Genomic DNA, 15,422 nt, shown 5'->3' with positions numbered 1-15,422 from the left:
GATGCTGAAAGAGCCAAACCCATGGGGGTAAAACAGCTCCCACATCATGTGTCTTTTAGAACATTCTGTCATTTTTCAGAGTACCAACTTGAAATAAAAATAAAATCCTGGTTCTGTGGGAGCGGAGGGAAAAAAAGGAATGAAATTTAAAATCTACATATGTTTAATTAATGTTCCCCAATTGGTTACACAAATATTTGAATAATTATTATTTAACGCCACCTCCTTATGGAAAAATAAGCATGTGAATGGGCCATTCTGGTCATTTCTGTGAGGGAGGAAAAGATAAGGGATTGCAAAAGGCTTCTCATAATATTTTCTGTAGTTGTCAATATGTATTTGACAACAATGGATAGCACAGTGGCATAGTGGTTAGCACTTCTGCCTCACAGCACTGGGGTCATGAGTTCGATTCCCGACCATGGCCTTATCTGTGTGGAGTTTGTATGTTCTCCCTGTGTTTGCGTGGGTTTCCTCCGGGTGCTCCGGTTTCCTCCCACACTCCAAAAACATACTGGTAGGTTAATTGGCTGCTATCAAAATTGACTCTAGTCTCTCCCTCTCTGTCTGTGTGAGTGTGTGTCTATAGTAGGGAATGTAGACTATAACCAATGGGGCAGGGACTGATGTGAATGAGTTCTCTGTACAGCGCTGCGGAATTAGTGGCGCTATATAAATAAATGATGATGATGATGGATACATCATGATCCTCTTTCCTTGTTGATGTTGAGAGAGAAGCCGTTCTATATGTTTAAGATGGACAGACTGGAAGCTGCCTTGCATAAAAAACAAGAAGTATGGGTTTTTTTCTAATATGGGAGAACTTCATTGAAAACCTCCCCCACACAGCTATATTACAAAGTATAAACCAATAAAACTAATTACTACATACTACAAGTCTTTGGAGAGCGTATGGACTCCACCCTTTCTCCACTGAATAACTTTACGAAGGGCCTACTTCCTCCTTCCCCCCTTTTGTACCTATAAATTATCTTCTACTACTAGAATTCTGACGTGTCAGAAAATGTTTAAATCTGGGAGATTAGAGCAGTTAAAACATTAAAACAATAGTAAATTATAACTGTACTTATCCCTTTCCTCCTCCCCATAAATCTTTACTTACCACAAACTCCTGCCTCACCCTGTTTATATCATACCAATAATATTTTAAGGGAAACATTTGTATTGTGAAATTCAGAGTATGTTTCTGGAAATGATATGCCTTGTTATTGATTGCTAACCTAATCCATTCATTCACCAGTGGGCGTGGCCAGCATGCATGGGGCGTAACTATAATTTTAGACAGTGCTTGGCTGCTCTCCAACTCTTCCTATCCCCATAATATACATGGGCAATGCTGCGTGCACTACTGTTAGGTGCACGCAGCTCTCAGGCCCGGTGCTCCCATTAGGCAAGGTTAGGCAGTTGCCTAGGGTGCCGGGCTCTGGTGGGCGCCACTGAAGTAAAATGCAGATACTATTGTACTGGAATACTGTGCGGCGACCGCTGAGCATACCTCCCACGGCTGCCGCACAGCTTCAGATAGATCTACAGATAGATCTACGGGGAGGGGCAAGGGGGCCATGGATCACGACCGCCGCCCTCCCCTCCAACAGCTGATGGGGCGGACCGTATCTCCGACTCCTCTCCTCCACTCCCCCTCCCCTCACTGACTGTCGGGCGTGACATCATCATCACGACCCGACAGTGTCAGTGAGGGACGGGACTCAGCAGCAGCAGCGAGGAGCACCTTTAAAGTAAGGAAAGAGAGGGGAGGGGAACATTTAGACCTGGGGGGAGGGGTGCATTGAGACCCAGGGGGCGGGGCAGTGTGCTGGGGGGGATTTTGAAATTGTGCCTAGGGCGCCGAGGACCCTAGCACCAGCCCTGGCAGCTCTCCCTTTTCAAGTAGAGCCGTGTGAAGCGAGAGCAGGGTCCAGCCACCTCAATTATACAGTGCCCCAGGCTTGGAGGGGGGGTTCCAGGCACTAGGAAACCCCCCCCTCTCCTCCCCCTCGGTTTGCCTATGCTTCCTAATACATCACTATAGTTGCGGGCTTCTTTCAGATGTTTTGTTAATATAAATAAAGTATTAGATTCCCTTCATGTGCACCCTCCATCCCTCAAAGATTATATGACAATGTTGCCTTTGCACTTAATTGTGTATCCCCAAATGTACTACTATGTTGACAAGTCATGCACTGATTTACAATAACAGCTTAAATATAGGTACATAGAATCACAATGTAAAGTACATTTTTTGCAGCTTTGTAAATAAAGTTTACTGAGAGCAACTTGTAAGGGTTTAAAAAACCCTTATACCACTGCAATACAAATTGGATATTAAAATCAAGAAACAGATGGTTAGGAGAACGAAGGATACTGACGGTGGGGCAGGGGGGGTTGCAAATAGCGGCACAGAAATTCAAAAAGGACACAACGGAGGCAGCCCACTGACCCGTTATAAAGCAGACACTTGTTTATAACTTTTTTAGTCAGGGTAGGTGGCAATCCAAAGAGTGGTCAATGTCCGAGCAGAGGTCAGGGCAGGTGGAAATCCACAGAGTGCTTAATGTCCGAGCAGAGGTCAGGGAAAGGGGTCTATCTACAGAGTGCTCAATGTCCGAGCAGAGGTCAGGGTAGGTGGCAATCCACAGAGTGCTTAATGTCCGAGCAGAGGTCAGGGTAGGTGGCAAGCCACAGAGTGCTTAATGTCTGAGCAGAGGTCAGGGCAGGTGGAAATCCACAGAGTGCTTAATGTCCGAGCAGAGGTCAGGGCAGGCGTCTATCTACAGAGTGCTCAATGTCCGAGCAGAGGTCAGGGCAGGCGTCTATCTACAGAGTGCTCAATGTCCGAGCAGAGGTCAGGGTAGGTGGCAATCCACAGAGTGCTTAATGTCCGAGCAGAGGTCAGGGTAGGTGGCAATCCACAGAGTGCTTAATGTCCGAGCAGAGGTCAGGGCAGGTGGAAATCCACAGAGTGACCAATGTCCGAGCAGAGGTTAGGGTAGGTGGCAATCCGCAGAGTGCTTAATGTCCGAGCAGAGGTCAGGGCAGGCGTCTATCTACAGAGTGCTCAATGTCCGAGCAGAGGTCAGGGCAGGTGGCAGTCCACAGATATCAGGTTTCAGGCAGAGTACAAGGAATTTGGAATACAAGAGAATAAGGCTCTCCAATCCAGAACACTGCACCCACCACAGGCAATGAGGAGTACAACTCTCTGCATTACACGGGGTGCAGCAAATTCGGCTGTTGTGCTGTCATGTGAGCGCACTTTAAACTACCCATCCAGCCGGTTGGAAGTGTCCATAGTAAACGGGCGGCCGGCGTGGTGGAGCTACACGCTGTGGTGACTTACGCCTGCACCAACTGCAACCGAAGGATCTCGCTTATTTCAAATACAAACCTGGGACACAGCTTTGAAATCAATCTATGTAGACTATCATAAGAAATACAGTAACACTTTTATGGCACGTTGTCAAACACAAAACATTGCAACATAATGCCCAGAATGAGAGAAAGATAGGGAAATTCAAAGATACCCTTGAGCACAATCAGCCAAGTAAATAGTATGTAATCTGACATTTATACACAATATTAAACAAAAATAGAATTAAAAATAAAATAAAGACCCATTCTTTTGTTTCTACTGCTAATGTCAAGCGGCATTCTAAGTTTATTATTTGTCATTAGAAAAATCAGGACTGTCCCGGTTGTATAAGGACATCTGACAGTCCTGTTTATTATGCTCTGTTTATAATGGGGCACTTGGTATTGAGCATGTGATTAGAGGTACAGTCTCTTTAGACAACCAAGACAAGAGAATCTGTACTCTGCACATGGTCAACATAAAAAAAAAAAAAATTAAATTAAAAACGGGAACAAAACTTTAAAAGTTGTGACTGTCCCTGAGAATTGAAACATTGACATCTGTGCTAGTGAGCTGGCTGGCTGCATTCTCGCCTTAAATTTTAAGTGCCAAATGTGTCAATGACCCAGAGTGATCCGCCGGTTCCTCAGCTGTGGCCGCAGGGCGTTGTGGTCATATCACAGAAGGGATTAATAGTTAATATTTGCAGCCTTTCACCCCCCCAGAGAGTCATGTGCTGCTGACTTAGACAACTGACTCTGCAACTAAACATTAGCATTTGTATCAGCTAGAAAACCCCCCCAGTCTTTATCTGCGGATGAGGAGGAAAGAAGAGACCTTGTTGTGTGACCGCGAGTCAACTAGTGTCATCACAATCTCCCTAGCTGAGTCAGCCCATGTGCAGTAATGCTGAGTACACATGTACACAGTACTGCATTATATTCCTGCTAATGCCTCTTAATTACACGCAACTTTGTGTCTGTTTTATCTCTGTCGAAATCTACAGCTTTCAATTAAATAGAAAATATTTATTATATCATCGATCATTATAAGGTTATATAGGTGCAACATTTATTCCAAATTAAACTGCTCAGAGATGAGTGAAGATCCTGCGTTTTGTTTTGTATTTAGGAGAAACTCCACCTTCAGACAACATTATCTTCCATTAATTCTAGTAGCCCTTAAGCTAGGTACACACTACACTGTTTTCGTCCAATAATCGGCTCAATCAGCCGACATACGACCGCTCGTTCAAAAGTCGGGTCAGTGTGTGCAGTGACACGATGGTCGAAAGTCTGCCCAAATGGACGATTGCCGCCTCATTTGGTTGGTCGTACCGTTTAATATTTTCGTTACAATCTCGTTTCCGCTGTGTAGTGTGTATAGACTTCCGACTGATCCACAACAGTGAGTACGAAATTACAGTCATTGCTCACAACAACATGGCTGTAAAAAGTCGCTAAAGGGACGTCCGCTCTTCCCTATATCGTCCTAAACAAGGCTAGTGTGTATGCAGTCCATGGACCGAGCGATCGGACCAACGATCGCATGTAAAATCGCTTGGCATAAAAAGTTGGTCGAAATTTCTGTAGTGTGTCCCCAGCTTTAGATACGGCAACAGATCTGCGCTGTAGACACAATTGGTTCTTGCACAATTGTATTATATGTATAAAATCTGCTAATTTTTTTTGTTCTTTAGTTAAAACCAAATATTTTACTTCCCTTGCAAGTCCATCACTCCCTTTAAAGATATATGCGTCTGATACAAGACACGCCTTTCAGGATGAGCATCTTTGCACCATTGGCATGATGTCATTTTCTGTGTTGATGACAGTGACAGCTGCATATCTGCATCAGACGCATCTGTATACTAGATTTAAAGTTGCATGGATGTAAGATACGTGCAGCTCAGAGTAGCGGGATCCATGCATGTTTTCATGTACGCACAAGTCGACGATTTTGCGTTCAATTCTAAATAGGGCCCCTTGTGTTTATTGATGATATTGGTGAGAAAAACGTCCTGTATTTGTGTCAATAAATGATTCAAGAACCAAATGATGTGGGCAGCACGGTGGCTCAGTGGTTAGCACTTCTGCCTCACAGCACTGGGGTCATGAGTTCGATTCCCGACCATGGCCTTATCTGTGTGGAGTTTGTATGTTCTCCCCGTGTTTGAGTGGGTTTCCTCCGGGTGCTCCGGTTTCCTCCCACACTCCAAAAACATACTGGTAGGTTAATTAGCTGCTATTAAATTGCCCTTAGTCTCTCTCGATCTGTGTGTGTGTATGTTAGGGGATTTAGACTGTAAGCTCCAATGGGGCAGGGACTGATGTGAGTGAGTTCTCTGTACAGCGCTGCGAAATCAGTGGCGCTATATAAATAAATAGATGATAATGAAATGATGAAACCTGCTGAATCATTTTGCTCATTAATAAAACGTGCCCTAAATACAGGAAACTTTAATGGGTTCAATGAGAATGATTGACAGCTTAATAAGGAGCAGAAGAATACAATCACTGACGTTTCAGGGTTTTTTAAAAAGCTTTGCAAGAGCAAAAGTGTTTGCAGTTTAGGCGACTCGTGGTTTTTATAAAGCTTATCCGTTTTCCAGTCGTACAAACTTGATCTGTGTTGTCTCTACCTAAATTATTTGCGTCAGGTGTACACGGTAACAGGTAATTTGTTTCAGAAAATAAAAATTGTTGCATATTTAATGCATCATGACCATATGTATAATAGGTATATACCAGGTATATTTCTTTCATGATGTGAGGAGTCCCCCTCCCCTCACTGAGGGGAGGGAATGACCATAAATATAATACAGAGTAATGAGCCAGATTGCCACTCATGTAATTATTACTCTGCGCCACCAGACACTGACTGGGAATGGAGCAGACATCGCAGTGGGAGGGTCTTTACAGTGACATCACAATTTGGCTATGGGACCCAGACATTTCTATTGGTGCCCCTGCTGTGCTGTGATACCATAGACTCATTGGGCTAGATTTACTAAGCTGCGGGTTTGAAAAATTGGAGATGTTGCCTATAGCAGATCAGATTCTAGCTGTCATTTTGTAGAATGTACTAAATAAATGAAAGCTAGAATCTGATTGGTTGCTATAGGCAACATCTCCAATTTTTCAAACCCGCAGCTTAGTAAATCTAGCCCATTGTCTCATGACTTGTAGAGCTACAGAGAAAGGACATTTGCAAATGGAGTCCAAAGCGCTTGGGATATATCATTGTTTTGTACAGAACACAGAATACTTGGTGTAATTGACTATCTTGCTCCAGCAAACAGGAAGCAGCCAGTACCCAGTACTCTCAGTCCTACATTCACAGTGCTGACACCACTGGTTTCGCTGACATACAGAGTATCGCTGCGTCTAGGAGGTAGCACAGACTAACCACAGTAACAGCTGGAGAGGAAGCTCATCACAAGGGTCAGAATGTATCATTACAGCTGTAAGAATAGAGATACTGGAGCCAGTGTCACCTATATAAAATGCCGGCTGCGTTCTATGGCTCTGGTGGCCTCAGTTACAGTAGAACGCAATTTTGTGGTCCGAACATTAATGTAAAAATGAACCTGCAGAATTGCACAAAGTTATTGCATTAATATACATACAGTTTAAAATACAGTGTAAGAATGTGGCAGTGAGCCCACCGAAAAAGTACAAATACCAGCACGCCCACATGTGCCAGACCGTGCTAGTGCTTGGAGAACAACAAGTGCCAGCATGCCCCCGGCAGCCAGGACCTTCTAGTATTTGTAGTTAGAAAACTAATCATAAATAGCAACACTGACACCATGAAAAAAAATATTTTATTAGAAATAATCACTTTCTAATGCTTCATTTTCATTCTTATTTTTCTCCCATTGACTCTTTCCTATCTGACCTGAATTAAATCCAAGATGAAAAACCCTCTGCTGCTCTGATTGGCTGGAGCGTGAGAAAACTGCTCTGATTGGCTGCTGGCATATAGACCCCAAGTGGCCTACGAATGAACTACACTGTATCAAAGAAAATCATTCTTAGCTCTTGAGGGGTCTATAAGTTAGTGCTATCAGCGCTGGTTCTAATTATGGAGGAGGACTATATTTCAGTTATGTAATTGAAACCTTTTTTGTTCTAGTAAAGACATGTGGTGATCCATTGGGTTTGGGCCCCTTCCTGGGTTTGGGCCCCTCCCTCTCCCGCCCTTCTGTTTGTCAAAAAATCCCAAACGTAAAAATAGGTTAGGACAATTCGTGCCCCTCAATGCCCACTGGGTTCTAGGCGGCAGTCTAGCTTGCCTGATGAAAGATCCGGCTATGTGATCGTTACTCATCATCATCATCATCATCATTTATTTATATAGCGCCAACATATTCCGTGGCGCTTTACAATTGGAAGCAAACACAGTAAACTGATAAACAAACTGGGTAAAAAGACAAAGAGGTGAGAAGGGACTGCTCGCAAGCCTATAATCTATGGGACAATGGGAGTTTGATACATGAGGTTAAGTCTAAATTTTGCATTTCGGCCCAGCCAGACTGCAAAGGTAAAAGTGACTCATATGGTAACTGATCCTGTCACACAACAATGTTGGTCAGGGGGTAGTTGTCTTGTGTGAAATTGTGTAAAGGGTGGTAATAGGGTAATGTAGTGAGGTTAAGAGGGTGGTTGAGGAATACTATAAGCTTGTCTTTACACCACTCCTCGAGTAGACTCCTAACAGACGTATCCAGACACCAGTCTACTCAAATGAGGCCGCTCTTTATGTGTTTATACCCTTACTGTCGCGTACTCAATCCACCTCTCTGACTGCTGCAATTAGCGCTACACTCAAAATTCCACGCATTGCACTGTAAAACTAAGCAGAATTCTCCATCTGATAGTTGGACTTGTGTTCAACTCTAAATCAGGCCATTGATTTGCAAATGGTTCTCTCCTTGCCGGGCATTGTACGCTTAAACACTAAGCTAAGAGGAATTTGGTTGCAATGTCATTGAAGTGCAGGCTAGTACTTCTCCTGCCAAATGGTGATATATTATGTGCTTCACATAGAGAGTATTTTCTAATGGAAAAAATCTCTCAAACTCCAGAGCAATGGGAGAGTGTTAAGGAGTGGAAAATATCCTTCCACAGAGTGAAATAACTAAAGAAAATAAAGTCTGCTGCAGAATACAGGACAGAGTCAATTCCACTCATCTCCACCCACCCGACAACCTACCTGGAACTCACCCAGATCTGACACCAAACCTTGCAAGGATGCAAATTGGCTACAAGATTTATTGATGTGATCATGGAGAAAGCAGTTAGCATCATATGTATATATATATATATATATATATATATAGTGACCTCACCGGTAGCCTGAATAATCCTTCTATAATATAATAATAATCCCCCAGTTTTGGTGAGGTTAGCTACACAACATCTCATCCCCTGAACCTTTTCCATAACCATCATCCACTTGTGATCCTTGGGGGTACCTTTTTCCAAACCATCGGGAACCTTTACTAAAAAGGGGTAACCCACAAAACCAAGACCCTCCAGGACCCCCACATTGACCGCTCAAACCTGTGCAGCCGTACGCCAACTGCTCTCTCCGCTCCTTCTTGGATCCCCCAACACCGTGGGCCTCTCTTAGAGGGCGCTCTGAAGAAAATGTGAGCACTGTTTTTGTTCTGTTACAAACAAAGAGTACTTACGTGTGCATGTAGAGTTACACAGACCTCTCAATACATGTCTTCACTAGCCGTACACGTCTATATTTACACCTGACAATAGCAGAGAAATGCGGTTTGATAGTGTAATCAATAGAACATATTATAGACAGAGAATTGCAGAGTAGCTACGTTCTATGTTGCTATGTAGTGCTGTGTAGTCTAATGGTGCCTAATGGTGCCTACATCATAATAATGTCTAATGCATGGTATACATGCAGGAGTAATGTTTGAAGTGTTTGAGAGTGATGTCACATTTTATCCTGTGCTATCCCGGGGGGGGGGGGGGGGGGAAGGAAAAAAAAACAAAAAAGTGTTAAAAATAAAATCTAACAATAATATACATTTTTCTTATACAGCAAAACACAGACTAAACTTGCAATAACGTAACCATACTTGCTATGCCTATAAATATTAGAATTCAGAGAATGAACGATGCGGCCCAGTTGGCCAATAAGGGTGTCACATGATTGTTTGCGTCATGTGATCAGCTGATGTCCACTTGTGATGCCCTCGTTGATCTAAATAATGCAAGTTGGGCAGGGATGCCAGTCCCCTTTTACATTGTGGTAAGATGATGGCACAAGGACTAGCCTGGTGCCCTAGTGTCCCTGCCAACAGTCTTGATTTTTCTGGGACAGCCTTTCACACCAAAGGGGTGTGGTCTCATACAACATGGGTGTGGTTAGACAGACCTAGATGTGGATTGGGTGGAAAAAGGAGCAGTTTGGTTTGATTGGGGGCATGGATGAATTTTCATTAGGGAATGCTGATAGGTATCTTTAGGCCCTGAGCTTTCCAGCAGTCCAGGCTACAGTGGGCCCTTCATACTGCAGCCTAACACTAGATTAGTCATTGCAGTAGTGTAATATGCATAAATAAGTATAAATAAAATCATTTTAATAACAATTTTTCCTGCAAAATTATGTTTTTGATGTACAGTATATTAAACATTAGGCAAAGTGCAATAGAACAAAGACTCCATTTGTGCACCGTTATTCAAACTGCAGGCTATATCTGAATATATAAATAAACCTCTGGTATGTAACAGACATTTAATGCTATACAAAAAATCTATACCTGACCTTTCCTTTATGTTTAATCTAGCGTAAAATCTACTCAAACACTCCTGGTTCCAGTTTAATTTGCTACTTGAGTGCCCTCTGCAGTCTGATTGAAATTATTACATGCAGTTTACAATAATGCATGATATTATTAAACAACTGTATGTAGTGTATAGCACAACAAAATATCCTCCAGCTCTTTATTAATAAAGAAACACAGTGAACATACCATAACAACAATATATGAACAGAAGGTGAGAGGCTTCTTCTCACGAGAGCTTACAATCTGAAGTATACAGGCCTACTCTAACGGAATAACCGGGAGACTCTGGAATGTCATCCTCCCGCATCCTAATAAAGTGGGCGGGACGAGGGCCTCTGTGATTTGCTTCACTTTAGCCCACTCCTTGTGGTGGGATGATGCTATTGCGGCATTGTGCTACAGGGTACAGGGCTAATAGACTTGAAGATTGGGAAATCTATATTCCACATTAGCCACTTAAGCTGCCGACTTTCTAATTAATCTACAGAATTATTTAAAGTACCAAGCCCCAAAAAACTTCAGAGATTTTGTTAATTTTAAATTAATGTAAGCCCTAATTTTAGTAGCTTTTTAACACTATTTAATAAAATGCAAAGATGTATTAAGTGATAGCAACTTATTATGTCTTTGTATTTTACTAAATAGTGGTAAAAAGCATCAAAAACAGAGATCTGTGTCCATCACCTCAACATGTTACACACACACAGGACACACAGTCAGACAGACAAAAACATACATGGCACATACACACAAACACACACATGCAACACACATATACATTGGACACACAAACACACACATTCATAGGACACACATTCAAATATACACGCACATCGGAGAGATGTATCGGGCTTCCAGCTAAAATAATGCAACTTTTTACAAAGCATTGAAAACACTTTAAAAAAAAAATACATTTATACAAGATATAATTAATTTCTACAAAAAAACAATAGAGGGAGTTAATTAAAAAAAGGGAGCGTGGCAATATATATATATATATATATATATATATATATATATATATATTAAAAAAACTGAGTAACTTTCCACCTGGGCAAAATCATGTTGCATTAGAGGGGGAGGTAAATTTAAAAGGTGGGGACAGATTTATAGTTGGGGTAAGGCATGTCCTAGATTAACTTCAAATTTCAGTGTAAAAATAAAGCTATCAAGTATTTGTGTGCTACATGACAAAGCAGCCAGTATTTTCCTTATGTGCAAAATAATAAACTCATTTGCACCCCTTGCACCCCTTGCACTGTAACATGGTTTGTCCAGGAGCAAATGTACTCCTTTTTTTTTGCCTTGCTCTCCTCAATTACTCAGGCCCATATCACGGATTTGAACATTTCCTTCATATCTTATAGATGGGTTGTGTGCCTTTAAATTGTATGTGTGACAATAACAACAGTAACACCTATAAAATGAATGGGAGTGTAGATTAGCATAGACGCAGGGCCCGCCTATGTTAATCATACCTCAGACTCGTGAATATGTATCTGCTGTGTGGTAAATACAGACAACGATTACTCATGAACATTGTGGACATTTCTTTATCCTTCACTTTGTGCCTTGATGTCTGTTAGCAAACTGATAGGCTGAATGTGCACTGAAGGCTCACCACAAATTGCCTTGGTTTTGCACTAGTGCGCTTAAATGATCATCTAACGCATTTCAAGCCACACGTCTGCTCTCCATTCTCGGGAGAGGCTTTTGGAAACTTTATGGCTATTAGCATTTATGCACCCGCAAATGTGCTTCTATAGCGACATATGTACCAATTAAAGTATAGGATCTAATTTCTACCAGTTTAGAGTAAAGCAAAGAATGCTGCTTTAAATGTACCCCATCTGCACCCCTTTATCTGTATTCAATACTTTCACTCTTGTGTTTGCACTGCTTCACAACACTAGGTAAAAGGTGTTGAATCGAAATCTGATTGTTCATCTGTAAGTCTCAGTTTATCAGTTTATGAGCTCATCAGCCTGAGAGAATAAAATACACTGCAAGTTCTGCGTGTACAATTAGCTCTGATTTATTAGTTACAAGTCCATATCCATATAGTACAAAATCACATATTACAGAAAACTACACCCCCAAAAGGTTTTAACCACTCATGCTTCCTTTACACAGATCTTGTTACATTCTCACATTTTCACACAGGAATTCTCCCCAAGGGAGAGTTGGCTTATCTCCTGTCTGCCACATCCAAGGTCATGGGCATAGTTTCTTGCAAACAATGAATAACTCCTACAAACTAGCTGTATCTAATCTCTCTGTAAGCTATAAGAGAATAAAATGGCTATAAGGCAACAAGATGGCGTCAGCTTAGCAAAATCACATTTCTCAAAGGTACTTCTGCCCCTCTGCAAATGTCACCATCTGCAAAATCCAACGCGTTTTGGTGGAAATCCAGATACACAGCACAAATGGAGGCGTGCATCACAGGCAAACTGAATTTTACATTGCACCTCAGACGTTTTGTGATTCGTAAATGAGTTTTAAGAGGACAGCTGCACTTTCATTATACAACATTCATTTTTCTTCTTTCTGCCACTCAGAAGGTGTCAGTTTCATAGCGATATGTCATCAATGGGAATACTGTAATCGTCTCACAATACTAATCTTTACAGAGCAGCCATGACATTCCAGCACTCATGTATGACCGAAACAATATAGTGCTACTACGGAGACAAACACTAAAGTCCTCCCTCCTCCAACCAGCCCCAACTTTAAATCAATAGCAACCAAGTTTAATAATTAGGCCTCCCTCCCTGCAACCAGCATCAACGTTAAATTAATAGCATTCATATTTAGTAAATAAACCTATTTACCCCTAAACAGCCCAGACATTCAATAATTAGCATTCACGTTTAATAAATATCCCTAATTCTATCTAAACTCAGCCCATGCATTTCATTAATAGCCCCAAAACACCCCAGCATTACATTAATAGTCCCATTATTCAACCTTAAATGTATACCATAGTTGCCAACTATCTATTGTTGCCCTCCGGGAGATTCCAGAGAAGGTGGGGGGGAGGCAGAAGGGGACAAAATCGGGGGCAGTGTCAAAATACAAGCAACATTTCTAGTTTCTTCTGCTTTGTTTCACAACCCCGAAATAGCGCATCACCGCTGGGCTGTGTCATGTCCCGTAGTCCTTAGTTGCCTTTCGGAAGGAGAAGGATGTGTCCGTGTCTTATCCTCGTTATGTGTAAAAGGGCGGGAGAGCTGCACTCTCCTTTACTTCCAGCGCACAAATGCTAGAACATGCTTGTTCTTCCACCGACATCCACTGACGGCGTCACACAGTTTCCCCTTCACGTCAGAAACACGAACACACTTTTGGTCCAACAAAAGTGACTTGTTGGGACATGCTAGATTTTGATGCCGAGTATATTAGCAAGTCCATATTGATATTAGCGCCAACAAAAGGTAAACCTGTTTAAAAATGAGAACTGTATGTCAAATAAAATTTAAAATATTAAGATGACATTCAAGGGTTTTTACATAACAAGGGTGTAACTTAAATTAGTGTGTTTACGTTAATAGTAGAGATGCAATATAAATAAAAACTGAATATGACAAACAAGCCTTAATATACTGAGAGACACTTAATTAAAGGTGATGTTACTTGTTAGTATATTTTCAGCCTCTGAAGCGCTTATGTCTAAGGTTGCTGTCTGGCTTTGTAACCCGCTCAAGCAATTAAAACGGTATTGTGACATCGGTTCCCTTTATTCATAGTCATAAATGATTTAAATGGCTGGCTTCAAATGCAAAGTGAAAATCACCCGATAACTCAAACTATAACTTAGCTGTACAAGACTATGGGGCACATTTATCATTCATCGGCAGAATTGAGAAATAGTTATCAATCCTTATCGCATGGATAAGGATTGATCTATTTCTCAAATTTATTAAAAAGGGAACACAGAAACAGCAGTTCCGAAAAACTGCTGTTTCTGTGATAAAAAAAATCATACTTACCCCCCTCTTCGGGACGCGCTGTCTCTAGGATCTCCTTCACGTCATCTTCGTTCCTCTTCTTCTTTCCATTGCGCATGTGCAGTTCCACAATTCTGCGAGCGGTGAGTGACAGGGAGGGATCATGTGATCCCTCCACACATGCACTGTCCAGCTCTGCTCTTCGGAGCAGAGCTGACAGCATTGGGTTTTTTCCTTTCTGATAATGTACGCCAGCTTCAGCTGGCGTACATTAACATGACAAGTTCCTGAAAAAAATGTTTTTTCGGGACTTGTTAGATTGCGGCCGGGAGCAGTCAACATTCTGTTGAATGGTGACTGCTCCCAAAAACGAAGAGGGATGCAAAGCAGCAGATATCCATGATATCTGCTGCGATGCACCTTTAATAAATTTGCGGAGGACAGGAGGACACCTTAATGACCGGTTAAAAGCACTATCGTGCTTTATTAAATATGCCCCTATAAGGCTTTATACCCACAGTTGTAAACTATATGTCATACACAAATGCATTGTACATGCGGTTGTTAATTGCTTTTATTTGCATTTGGGAGGTCATCAGAGGTCACCAAGGCTTCACCAATGAGGTCACTTGCGGTAAAAGCAAGTTAATGGTGCAGATGGCATCTGTAATAACATAACGTGCCACAACGCACTCCCCGGATTCCATTAACATTGAAATTGTGTATGCAATCATTGGTACTCACGGCTTCCATTTTTCAGACCTGTTTTCATGCACATGAAATTGTTGGTGGATATAAGGCCTACTTTAGTGCTATTTTATTGCTTTTTGTGTATCAGGGGTAGATGTATCAAACTTTCTAAAAAGGTAAGGTGCCCATTGGTTGCCCATAGCAACCAATCAGATTCTAGCTTTCATTTAGTAGTCTAGAAAATAAAAGCTAGAATCTGATTGGTTGGGCAACACCTCCACTTTTCCCTACTAAAAAGAAAGATAAATCTCCCACTATATGGGTTAGCAAAGCAATGCACTGTGATTTATGCACCTTTTTTGGTATATGTATTTCATTTTACTTTTATCCTTTCCTTTATTTCTACTGTTCACTGCAAAAAAAATAACAAATGTCCACTTATAGTTTTTTCCAAGTCATATTTTATTGGCTTTCACATTACCAGAGGCAGATACAGGTTTTAGATTAGATATGAGGTGATAAGCGGCGGCCATCTTGGAACAGGGCAGACCAGGACTTCCGCCAGACGTGGTCTCGGGAATGAGGTGATATG

The sequence above is a fragment of the Mixophyes fleayi genome, chromosome 10 (genome assembly GCF_038048845.1).
Source record: "Mixophyes fleayi isolate aMixFle1 chromosome 10, aMixFle1.hap1, whole genome shotgun sequence".
NCBI lineage: Eukaryota > Metazoa > Chordata > Amphibia > Anura > Limnodynastidae > Mixophyes > Mixophyes fleayi.
This window is presented reverse-complemented; position numbering follows the sequence as displayed.